Below are 11,987 nucleotides of genomic sequence, written 5' to 3'. Positions count from 1 at the left end.
CATAAGGGCTCTGCTTTCATGAATGCATTAATATTACTGAGGGAGGGGTTTAGTTATCAGGAGAGTGGGCTTGTTAAAGAAGCAAGTTTGACCACCTCTCGCTCTCTTACAGGCATTCTCTTCCTGCCCCACCTTGTACCATGGGATGATGCAGCATGAGGACCCACACAAAATGCCAGCACCATGCTCCTGAACTTCCCTGCCTTCAGAACCGTGAGTCAAATCGATTCCTGTTTATTGTAAATTACTCAGTCAGTGGTGTTGTGTTATGGCGACATAAAATGGACTAAAACACATAGCCCCTCTGGAGAAAAAGGGTCCAGTTGTCATACAAACTTGGGAAGCTAGTTTCCTATACTTCCCTCTTGGAGAAAGGAATATTATCAAATCAAAGATGGTGAAAAGTGAGGCAGGAAAGAAACCTCTTGTACTCTGTTCAGCTTGTCTTCCCACATTCATTCCATAATGGAACGCTTTGCTCGGTAGTTCCTCTAGTTCCAAGAGACAGAGTTGCTGAATGGATTAGGACCTTGTGCAGTTAAAAACTTAGGGTTATCTCAGGGCATTTTCCTGTAACTTTGCTAGGATGATGCAATAGGAGGGCTAACCCCTAGGACTTTCCCTAGCTAACCCAAAGATTGCCATGGCTGGGACATTGTGGGCTGTCCTCAGGAATGGCTTTATTTTGGAAGTGTATGTATGCTCCGGAGTGTGGGGCGTGCCTGGCCTGGGCTTACAACCTAGTTATGGTGGGGGCTAGGTCATGGGAGCGCTGCAGCTGGAAGAGTTAGCCAAGGCAATCTGACCTTGGGTTTTGTTCTAATAAATGTTGTGAATTAATTCTTGAGCATGTGCCCAGAAGTTTTCACAATGGCCATGTAGAACAGAACACAAAATCAAAGAAATTCCACTGTGGAAAAAACAGACCCTATTTCACCAGGCAGGCCTTCCCAGTACCTTTCATTTATTGATGGCAACTGACCGCCTTCCTCTTCTGTTGTATACTTGCACACATAAAATATTTGGAAATTCTCTATCATATATAGATTCGGTGTGTTAAAATACACAAAAGAATGCATCCTGCAGGAAGACAAGCTGGTGGTCTATTCACCACACTGTTGTGCAGAAGAGGAGCTTGAAGCAGAAGGAATGGAGGCTAGCTCTGCTAGACGGGCTATGGTCAGAGTGCCCACTGACTGCTCCTTGGCACAGAGCTAGAGGTGTAGGTTTGATGCTAGGCAGCCTCACCACTTGCTCATCACGGTGACTTTGAACAAGAAACTTGGCTTCTTAGAGCCTGAATTTCTTCAAAACAAAAAATAATGGCCAGGCGTGGTGGCTCATGCCTGTAATCCCAGCACTTTGGGAGGCCAAGGTGGGCAGATCACTAGGTCAGGAGATGGAGACCATCCTGGCCAACATGATGAAACCCCGTCTCTACTAAAATACAAAAAAAAATTAGCCTGGTGCGGTGGTATGTGCCTGTAGTCCCAGCTACTCAGGAGGCTGAGGCAGGGGAATTGCTTGAACCCTGGAGGCAGAGGTTACAGTGAGCCGAGGTCGCACCACTGCTCTCCAGTTCGGCGACAGAGCAAGACTTCATCTGAAAAAAAAAAAAAAAAAAGTATACTACTATCTTAGCATGTTGCCAAAATTTAGGCATCTATGTAATGATCTTAGAATTGCAGCTGGCCGCCAAGGCCCTAAGCCACAGCTGCCACACAGCCAGGCAGGTGGTCAGAGTAATCCGGCTAGGATGTTGCAGGCCTGGGTTATGGTGGAGGGTCCCTGGCTGATCACTATTCTTCTCTCTGGGTTCAGTGCCCCTCTGAGTTGTTAAGAGCCCTCTTGGCATTGTTATTCTACAAAATTCTGTGAAAGGTGGCTTGCAGACAATGTCGACTCTTCTGTGAGTGGGTTTTCATGTGAGAATACCAGCAATGATTCTGTGCACATGGACCTTTCAGCTGCTGATGATCGGCCCAGCTCAGGGCTGATGGTTGGCGGACCGGGGCCTGCCTAGTGTCGTGGCTGCACCCCTGACACATTCAGCTTCCCTCAGGAAGTTCTCTATCATCTCAGTGCTTAACATTTTTTGGATTTAGAGCTTTGTTCTGGACAATGGAATGAGGAATGCCCAAACATCTTCTTGATGCTTTGGGTAAAAGGAACAGATGCTGATTAAAGCATTCTTTGCTGACATGAAGAGTCACTTGCATACACCCTGTACCTCTCTGCAGAGCCGAATAAAATAATTCCAGATCTCCCTCATACAGAAGAGAATGTTTTGTGTCTTCCTTTAGGAAAAGACCTCTGGGAAGCATTGCCCCTCTCTCCACTTCCGACACACAGTGCGTTCTCCTGTGAGGCTGCCTTTAGGACGCTACCACAACGTCCTACCCAACAAAGCAGGCTCCAGTCATTGTTGACAATTCGGTCAATAAATCAGCCATCATCAGTAGTCATCCCGTGCTCTATGGACTGGGCATGTTGATCTAGACCCTGGGGGAGGGGTGCTGGTTTGTTAATGTAGAAGGCGCAGGGCTCTGCTGCGTGCTGGGTGAGGAATGAGTGAGAGCTCTGACCACATCTCCATGGTTTGTCTACCGTTCCTTGCCACAACAAGCCAGGAAGGATGGGGTCTCCGGAGCCGCAGAGACCAGGACTTCAATTCTGGCTCCAGCCACTCGGCAGCCTTGATTTTTTGCTAAAACATTTCTTCTGCAATTCTCAGTGTTCTCATGTGTTAAATGGGAAGAAACCAATCCTTACAAAACTATGATTGGTTTAAGTGAAATTATGTGAAGTTCTTGGCCAATACTTGCTGCTCAGCAAATGTTTATTGCCTTCCTATAGCTCAAATGCTCATGGATTAGAGGAAGCCGCTATGAGAGGACCTTCTTTTCATGAATGAATCATGGACCCAAGAGCCCTAGGGCTGGCTGACACCCCTGGCAGAGGGCACAGAGCCTTAGCCCTGGCTGGGAAGCCTAGCCCTGGTGCCTGCCCCCTCAACAGCACTGGCCTGTGCACAGTGACTGGGAGGATTCACTGTCTCCCTGTGGGCTGAGCACATCATCTTCACTTTTTGTGTGGAGAGGGGACACTGCTAATCTGTGTCCCTGGGATCCCTAGATGGCTTCCCACTTCCCAGGATGATTTGGGGGCCCTTCCGGTCACTGGGGGAAGGAGTAGAAGAAGGAGTCCTCTCATCACTCCTCAGTTTCGCAGAAGGGTATGGAGCACATTGTTAGTCTGCTTTGCGTTGCTATAAAGGAATACTTGAGCCTGGGCAATTTATGAAGAATAGAGGTTTGTTTGGGCTCACGGTTCAGCAGGCTATACAGGAAGCATGGCACCAGCGTGAGCCTCTGAAAAAGCCTTAGGAAGCTTCTCATGGCAAAAGGCAAAGCGGGAGCAGGTGTCATGTGGCGGGAGAGGGAGCGAGAGAGATGCCAAGCTCTTTTCAACAACCAGCTCTGGCAGGAACTAATAGAGCAAGAACTAACTCATTCCCAAGGAGAGGGCGCCAAGACATTGATAAGGGATCTGCCCCCATGACCCAAACACCTCCCCCTAGGCCCCACCTCCAACCCTGGGGATCACTTTCGACGTGAGATTTAGAGAGGACAAATACCCAAACCATATCAAGTGCTTGAGTCCAAGACTCAGCCAGGGGCTGCTCCGTGGGCACGTGCAGGAAGAAGGGACAGACCTGAATGGGGGAGCCCCTTACCCACAGCCCCAGTGCAGCCAGACTGGGGCCTTCATAGGGCCTGTCCAGCTGGGGCAGCGCGGGTTTGAGAAGCTGCTCTAAGGCGCCCACCCCAGAAAGAGATTTAAATTCAAATTTCCTGCCAGGTTTCGAAGCACTGGTTAATTTCCTTTCCTTGCTGTTTGGCACTAACTTCAGAGTCTCTGCTAGTGTAAGCTGTGCGTGGACGCTGTTGAGGACTCAGCGATCGATGATCTAATGTGCAACTTCACAGCCTATTTCTGATGAAGTAAAACCCATTTGGACGGAGCCAGATGGGGACTGGTGGGAGGAAGCTTACAAAATAAATTCTGGAAAGTAGCCATGGTAGAATCACACTCTGCCTCTAATTGATCTTCTGCTTTGTCAAGGAAAAGGAAATTAACATCCAGTATGTGGTTTTCCTAAGAAAACCCATGATTTCCCACTCAGAGGCTGTGTGTGCAGATCAGCAGACCCTGGGCCCCCACCCAGTGAGGGACCCACTGACATTTAATGGAAGTGAATTTCCAAATAAACACCTCGAGCTGGAGGGCTGCCCTGGAGGTGCTAGGAACGCAGCCTCACAAGTCCCCGGCCTCCCTTTTGCTCAGTGAGGCCAGGTTGCTCTGGAGAGCGGGGCTCTGCTCACTGCCAGCACAGGAGCCTCCAGCAAGGTGGACCAAGGAGAAGACTTCTGGCCAGCGAGGACATCGAAGCCACAGGTTCAATTTGGACCTGCAGAACTGGCAGCACCAACTTAGTCCTGGGGCCCTCCACCATGTGTAAACACAAAGCGAGTTGCTTACAAACACACATGTGTGCTGAAATTAAGATTTGTATTTTCTGATAGAAGCTTTTAGACCAGTCATCGTGTATGTGTGTTTGTGCATGTGTGTGTGTGTGTTCACACTCATGCATGTACACATGCTTGCTGCAGCTTTTCTGAGCATATGGCCCGTGCACCTGTTTGCTGACCTGTGCTGTGAAGATGGGGCCAGGGGGCTCTTGGGAAGGGGATGCTGACACAGAACTTGCTGTGACTCTGGATAAGGAGATTAAAAATTCTCTAGCCCATCCCCAGGCAGGGATTAAATACACTCCTGATAAGTAAATCTATGAGGACCTCCCCTCACCCGAGGCCCTGGTGATGGCGGTAGGTGGCCGAGCATCCTCACTGCTGTGGGAGAAGATTGACCTGGGCCGCTGAGGCGTGGAACCCCTGTTGCTCCTTGCAGCGGTCCTGAGAGGGCTGTCATCAGCCTCAATTTTCAGGTACAGAGGCTGGAGGGGCACAGACCTGGGTGGGAGCATGGCCCTGAGTCACACAGCCCACCCCGCTTCTCTGAACTTTCTTTTTCCCACCTGTGAAATGGAGATAAAGCAAGACCCCCTCCCTCACGGAGTTGCCAGGGTGAAACGGGACCTGGTGCAGAGCCCTCAGTATACGCACATGACCTGTTGTTGCTTTTGTCTTTGGGAAGGTTGCTAGATGATTTGACGGAAGAGCCAGTGTCAGTCCATGTGACTCGATTCAAGGTCATCACGTTCTGACATAGCCACAGGTAGCACTGAGGACCACAGGGAGCTGTGGCACAGGAGGGAGAAGATGCTGAGGGGCTGCCCAGGTGCCCAGGAAGGAGCTGGACTCTGTGAGGGCAACCTCCTGAGTCCACCTGTCTCAACCTGGGCATCCAGAGCCACCCTCTGGGAAGGCAGGTGCCTGCATTTCTGTTGTACAGTTGGGGCCTCCATGGGGCTGTTAGGCATGACGCCCAGCATTAAGGGGTCAGCGCTGAGGCAGAGACCAGGGCACTAGGAGATGTCATCAATCCCAGCCTTTCTCAGTAAGCTTTTTACTCACTCCTCCTTGCAAGCGCAGTTTCGCAAAAGGTGAGACTCTCTTGTCCAGCAGATGGGAAACCACAGGTTTCCCCCACTGGACGAGTTGGGGTCCCGCAGGGCACAGCCAGCCTGGCAGCCTCTGTCTGGAAGCCTCTGTAAGTTTGGAAGAGTCAAGGGCTCTAGTGACGCTTGCAGGCAGTGCTCCCCGACCTTCAAATCACCGGAGCAGCCCAGCTGCAGAGCAAGCCTCCCCGGCCTGCAGAAGGCCTGTGGTGATGGCCCTGCCACCGGGCCTGCGCCGTGGCCACGCCCATCTGTCCATCTCCCACGCCGCGGGACTCGGGTGCCTTTGAGCTTCCCTTTCTTGCTGATAGAAGGAAAAACTGGGCCTTAAAAGATACTTAAATCTACAGGAAGAATCTGAGTGAAACAAAACGGGTCTGGGAGAGGATAAACAGGACCTGCAAATCCTGCATGTCACATAACAGTCATGCAAAGGATGTTAAAAACCTAGGAATTCTGGACAGCGGTGCCGGGGAGAAGCGTCCGTTCAGCAGAACTCAGCAATGCTGCTGTGGAATGGTTTTAAATGTCTTTCCCCCCATAACTAGATTATTCAGTACAATGTCATTTGCCGCCACTGACATTTTCTTTAAAGTCATAAAGACCTGCATGGTAATAAAAGGGCTCGGAATAAAATTAGGAATATCATGTATAAATTATCTTTAACCTTAGCTTCATTTGGACTGTGACTTTTTAGACCTGATCAATTTTCATGAAACTATCCACATAAAACTGTGAAAAAATATTTGATCCCTGGCTCTCGTAAAGGCGACGGGAACAGGCGGCGACTTTACCTCCGCTTAACGGTGCTGTTGATGCCCGTCTCTGTGGGCAACGCGGGAAAGCAGGGGATCGTTTGGAAATTTAATGTAATTTCCCAGAGCATTGTTAGGGAAAACATCTCTGCTGATGTGCATATTTTATAGACGTGCTGTGGAGTCAAGGACAGTCAGCAACTCACTAAATTTTCTGCTTAGTTGGAAAAGCATTCACTCACACAACGTGAGCATTTCTCCCGCTTTGCAAGAGGAAATTGATTGGGTGCAGTCGTCACATATTTTTGTCTTAGATGATTTGCATGGTGGGCTACCCTGTAAATGTGGACGGGAGCACCCGCACCCCGTCGGCGTGGGCCTGGGGAGGAGCCGGGAAGCAGGCCCAGAAGCTCCACGCTCCCACCTGGAGGAGTCAGGCAGGGCTTGGGCCGGCCCCACGTGGACAGGTGGAGAAAGCAGTGGCCCTGCATGAGGGACCGGGAACCTCCGGTGGGCTCCTGAAGCCGTCTCGGCTCCTGTAGCCGTCTCGGCTCCTGTGAAGTGCCTCCCCAACTCTGGTTGAAAATACCAGCTTAGAAAAACCTCCCGGCAGGAAGGAGGTGCTGCTGCGCCCACAGAAAGAGCTTGTTTCCTGATGAATTCCTGGATTTCTGGAGACTGACTTAGCCCTTCCAGAACTCTTTCTTAGTGCTCCAGAACTGGGTAAGTCCTCTGTCTCATTCCAGAGCTTCCTTCTGCACATGGGGGACTTCACAGTGTGGGAGCCCAGCAGTAAACGCCTGCAGCTCCCCTACCTTCCAGCTCCGGAGGCTGCAGCCTGCACACAGCAGTGGTCCCTGACCTGGCAGGTCTCACGAACGCCCTCCCCAGATAAGATGGTGACTAGAGCCAGTGCAGTCTGAGGTCAGTGCAGTACGAAGCGGACGGAATATTAGCCATTACTCCCCTCGTAAGCTGAACATTACGTTTATAGACCTTTCCTCCACATGGTTCCCAAAGGGCATTTGCAAATTTAACAAACTGTGGCCGAGAAGTCCAGCAACCTCTCAGGTGAACAATCGTAACTGCCGAACCATGTCACCTCCCAAGCCCCTGCGTGAGATGCTGAAGCCCAAGTTCAACGTGGGGTCTTCCATCAGCCAGCAGCATCTGGCACTCACTGGTGTTCTTTCCAAAGGACCAGCTGAGCCTGTCACTGATAGCCCCTTCACCTACGGTGGAGTCACCACCCTGCTTATCTAAGGCATGAAAGCAGAGTGAAGTCCACCCACTCCAGGCAGCTCAGCCACGTGTCCGCAATCCCTGGGTATGGGTGCTCTCCTCTGAACCCAAGTCCCGCTGTGTACCCATCTAGCCTGATTCCAGTGTGCCACCCCACAGCAGGGTGTGGGCGGGTACCGTGTTCCTCTGTGGCTACAAACATCATTTAATATGATGGGCGACCCCCTCGCCTAACTGGAAGTAGCCTGTAGGGTAACATGTGTTCACCTGGCCTGACAAGACAGGCAGCACTGGAAGAATTTTCATGCTCAGAGTGCGGGAGGAGCGGTGGCTGGCAGACTGCTGGGGACTGTCCCCATCTCCCCAACTCTGCTTGGATCACTTGTGGCTGGGTATTTTCTCTGGGATGCCCCACTGAATCAACAGAACTCCAGTGGGGGCTCTTCATCAAAAGATACCAGAGTGGAGAAACCAGCGGTGTACCCCACCCTTAGGTGGCGAGAGGACACCCACAGGCCTCACTTCAGTCCATAGGGAGGAGATGGGCCCCAGGCTTCCCCTGGCCTTTCCCTGCTGTCTCTGGGGCTGAGATGCCGTACCCTCTACCTGCCTCCATTGTCGTAGCACCCCGCCCCCCTCCTCCATGCCCTGCGCAGCTGACAGCCCTCATCACTGGAAGGTCCTCACAGAAGAGCTGGCGGCACACACTGAGCAGGAAAATCATCACGTAAGTCCACGGAAGGGGTCAGTTCCTGGACCAAAGGCCTGGAGGAAAGTGAGATGCAGCCTCCAGGCCTGGACCATGCCTGGGTTGGGAGTCTTTCCTCCAGACATGTCCCAGGCTGGATGACTCGTCCCCAAGAAGCACCTAGACACAGGCTCCTGCAGATGTCCCAGGGCTGGCTACACAGCTCTCCTCTAGCACACACCTGTAGCCTGGCAGAAGGTTGGCTGGGGGCTGGGAGCTGGGAGCTGGCTGGGCCTTCATACCTTAAAACTCTATTTTGTCCAGGTAACAGTGAAGGAAACTGAGGCCAGAGGGGGTGTGGTTTCCAAGGACCTGGAGCTGCCAGGGCAGGGAGGGCAGCAGGGGACTAGAGAGTAGGGGCTCAATGTGTTTTTCAAGGCAGGAGCCACATGGAGTATGGGGAGGGGCCACCACCCCACAGCCAGAAACACCCATGGCACGTGTATGCTTCCAATGGGGTCTTCTGGAATCCCACCAGCAACGCAGGCCTGCTTTCTGTGGGGGCATCCTCTCCATTCAGCTTCTGTGAGGTGGGGGCCCAGCAGATGCAGTTAGGGAAATTCAACCAGGCCTCCCTACCTCGTTTGAATTCAACCAGACCTTTGCCTCTGATCACATGGCTAAGATCCAAGGCCTCCATCTCCTAACCAGGAAATGGAAAGACAGTTTTTCCTGAGACCTTGCATGAATCAACAGCACGGGCAATGGGGGGTCGTCATAGCAACCATTTCCTGGGCCTGCTGGCTGGGTGACTTAGGCAGGTCACTCCCTCATTCCTTGCAACTTCCCATTTGACGTGTGGATCTGACCATGGCTGCCCAGTAGGGACAGGGACCACACTGGGGCACCCTGTCTCGGTGGGGCCGGTGCAGGGAGGGCTGGGCATTGGCCGCCATGCTGGACGGTGCCTGACAGAAGTCTGCACATGGCTTCCGCCGGATTCAGGCTCTTCCCCCCAGAATGCCAGAGGGTGCAAGCGACCTGGGTGGTGGTTCAGTTTCTGGATTTAATTGTCCTTGAAATTGTTACATTCTGGGGAGGCATTTCTCCAGACTTGGGCTGTCCTTGAAAGGGGGCCCCACAACTCTGCATCTGTGTGATTAATAAAAGATGCTGCCCCCACAGGACTCCCTGTGCCTCCACGTGCTGCAGACCCACCCAGCCAGTCTCATGAGCGAGAGGAAGCTGTCAGGCCCAGATGCCACCTCCTCCCGGCTCTGAGTTCTCTCTTGGGTCAAGTTTCGGGGAGCCCAGCTGAGCTAGCCTGTGTGCACTGTCCCCTGTGGGGCTGCAGTGGTCTGTGGACATCCGTGGCTCCAAAGCCACGTCAAGCCCTCTGCCCTTGCTGCCCGCTGCACTGCAGCCCACCACCCTGTGGCCCTTCCCACCCATCCCGGGCTGCAGGACTCCTCGGCGACCTACTGCAGACATATGGGGGGATTCCCCTGCTCAGTGTAGGCCAATTTTTCTATGGGGACCCCGCAGTAAGCTAGGGGTTGTCAGCTGTGCAGGGGCGGCCTGAGTCTTCTTCAGGGCCTTGTGTAGGCTGAGGTGCTGAATGCAGGATTGTCATCTTTGTCACTGGTGGGCAGGGCTCCGCACACAGCAGATCTAACACCACTTCTGATGTTCACACACTTGACGGCTTGGACCTCTGCGCTCTTGCATTGCCTGGGCTCCATCTTCTCCAAGCAGGGAGGCTGAGGTTGGGTGCCCTGGACTCCAGGGCCCTCTAGTTAGGAGGCCAGACCAGTAGGCCAGGGCCTGAGGGTTTGAGGGGATGATGAGGAGCGTGTGTGGGGGTGCAAGCTCACCTCCTGTACCAGCAGGCCTGGGGACTCTGTGCTCTCCAGAAATGGCTGCTTCTCTGACTGCTAATTCCACTGGAAGCTCCCAGCCAGCTGTCGCATCCCCATGCCTGCCTTCTCTGTTCATTCCTTGCTCAGGCACAGCCTGTACCTATGGATCAGTGAAGATGGGCCAGGCCCTTCCAGGGGGTCTGGATGGTGGGACAGCTCCAAGGGGACTCTGACTACATGAAGGTGAGGTCAGCATCCAAGACATGGTGGGGGCAGTGTGTGTCGGGCTGGTCAGGGAGGAGTTACTTAGAAGCAGGGACCTGAAGGCTGCATAGAGTTGGCCTCGCAGGTTGGGGGTGGGTGAGGATGGCATGGTCAGGGTCTAGGGAGAGTGATCTTGTAAAGTCTCTAGACATCTAAGGAGAGAAAACGCAGCAGATCTAGGGTGCTGCAAGAGGGTTAGAGGTGGGGCCTGGCATGGGGGAGAGTGGAGCCTGAGGAGGTGGAAACAGCAGGCTCTGGTCCGGGGAGGGCTTTCGGGCGAGGTAAGGAAGTTGCCTTTTGTCCATGGAATGTGGGCTTCCCCAGCATCTTCCCTGGGTTTTCTTCCTTTCTTCCTTGAGCCCAGCAGCTGCAGCCTCCTCCGGTAGGTCCTGCCCTCCCTTCCTGACCAACAGGAGAGTCTCTCCTCCCCTCGGGCCCGTGGCCTTAAGACCCATGGTGGGAGACATGGAGTCACTCACTCTTGCAGTCAGCTTCCCACGGCCCTCAGCCCCTCCACACTGGCCCCTCTGCCTGGGGCTGGGAGCCCTGCCGGGGTTAGCACGTGCCTGCCGGATGGTCGGCACCGGCCGTACCGCTCAGGTGCAATGTCTGTCTCAGTCTGCGCCTCCACTTACTTTCCATTGTCATCCTGAGAGGGCCACTCGCTCGGCATCCAGTCAGTGCGTGTGAAGTCTGATAAGCTGTGTGTGGAACGTGCTGGAAACTGGTAGTGACAAATCCCACTGCAGATCAGAAACATTTGACTTGGTGCTTTTGAAAAATGTGATGTCCTAGATACATCCTGGACTCCAGGCTGAGATTTAAGCTGCTTTTTTGAGAGGATCATGCTCACTTGGTTTAGAAAAAGTTTCCGTTGTTGTTGTCTAACTGTTTCTTGGAAACAGGATAATTCCTTTAGGGTAGGGGAACCATGTATGAGCTAATACAGTAATGTTTATTTTCCCCTAGTGCCTAGACTGTAAATGCCAGTCATTGGCCAATTGTTTTTCTGGGAGACATAGTGACATCATCAATGATGGTGGTGTTATAGCAAAGAAATAAAAGCCATGTTAATTTCAAGGTCCATTAAAACTCCAGTTTTATAAAAAATCAATATTTCCTGAACATAAATGGGAAAAAAATTGGTAGAAGACGAAATTCTATTTCAAGCTTTTAAGTCTATGACCAGCAAGGGATGAAAATATTGGGGGAAAAAAAATCTTTGAGTATTTGATCATCTCCCACAGAAATACTATGTACAAGTTCAGGTTATTTAAGATAATTGTTTGTAGAAGCAAATTGATGTCACGGGCATTGGATTTTGACGGAAAGTCAACTTTTGCCAGTGGAAATGTCTAATATTATAGAAACTGTAAGCAAATTAGGAGACATTATCTCTGCTGGCTTAACCTGTTCTTTAGAAAGGAGGAAATGGTCTTCTGCCCAGGTACCTTGTTTTAGCTCTGCTGTTCTTCCCACAGCAGTCAAATAACACCATCTTGAGTGGAGAGGAAAATGAATGAGGGACCAGAAGAAAG

At 52.1% G+C, this 11,987-nt stretch overlaps 1 long non-coding RNA gene across 7 annotated transcripts in view; it reads left to right on the top strand.

Moving 5' to 3' along the window:
* Positions 1-11,987, top strand: part of LOC104650216 (uncharacterized) — a 57,399-nt gene that overhangs the window by 7,822 nt on the left and 37,590 nt on the right. For all 7 annotated transcript variants that reach the window (XR_012512970.1, XR_012512969.1, XR_012512971.1 and 4 more), the window contains exon 2: positions 113-213. This is a non-coding gene — a long non-coding RNA (uncharacterized LOC104650216). The remainder of the gene's footprint in view (positions 1-112; positions 214-11,987) is intronic.

Source organism: Saimiri boliviensis, chromosome 12 (assembly GCF_048565385.1).
Source record: "Saimiri boliviensis isolate mSaiBol1 chromosome 12, mSaiBol1.pri, whole genome shotgun sequence".
Classification (NCBI taxonomy): Eukaryota; Metazoa; Chordata; class Mammalia; order Primates; family Cebidae; genus Saimiri; species Saimiri boliviensis.
Note: the sequence above shows the minus strand (reverse complement) of the source record. Positions and strands in the feature narration are given on the sequence as shown.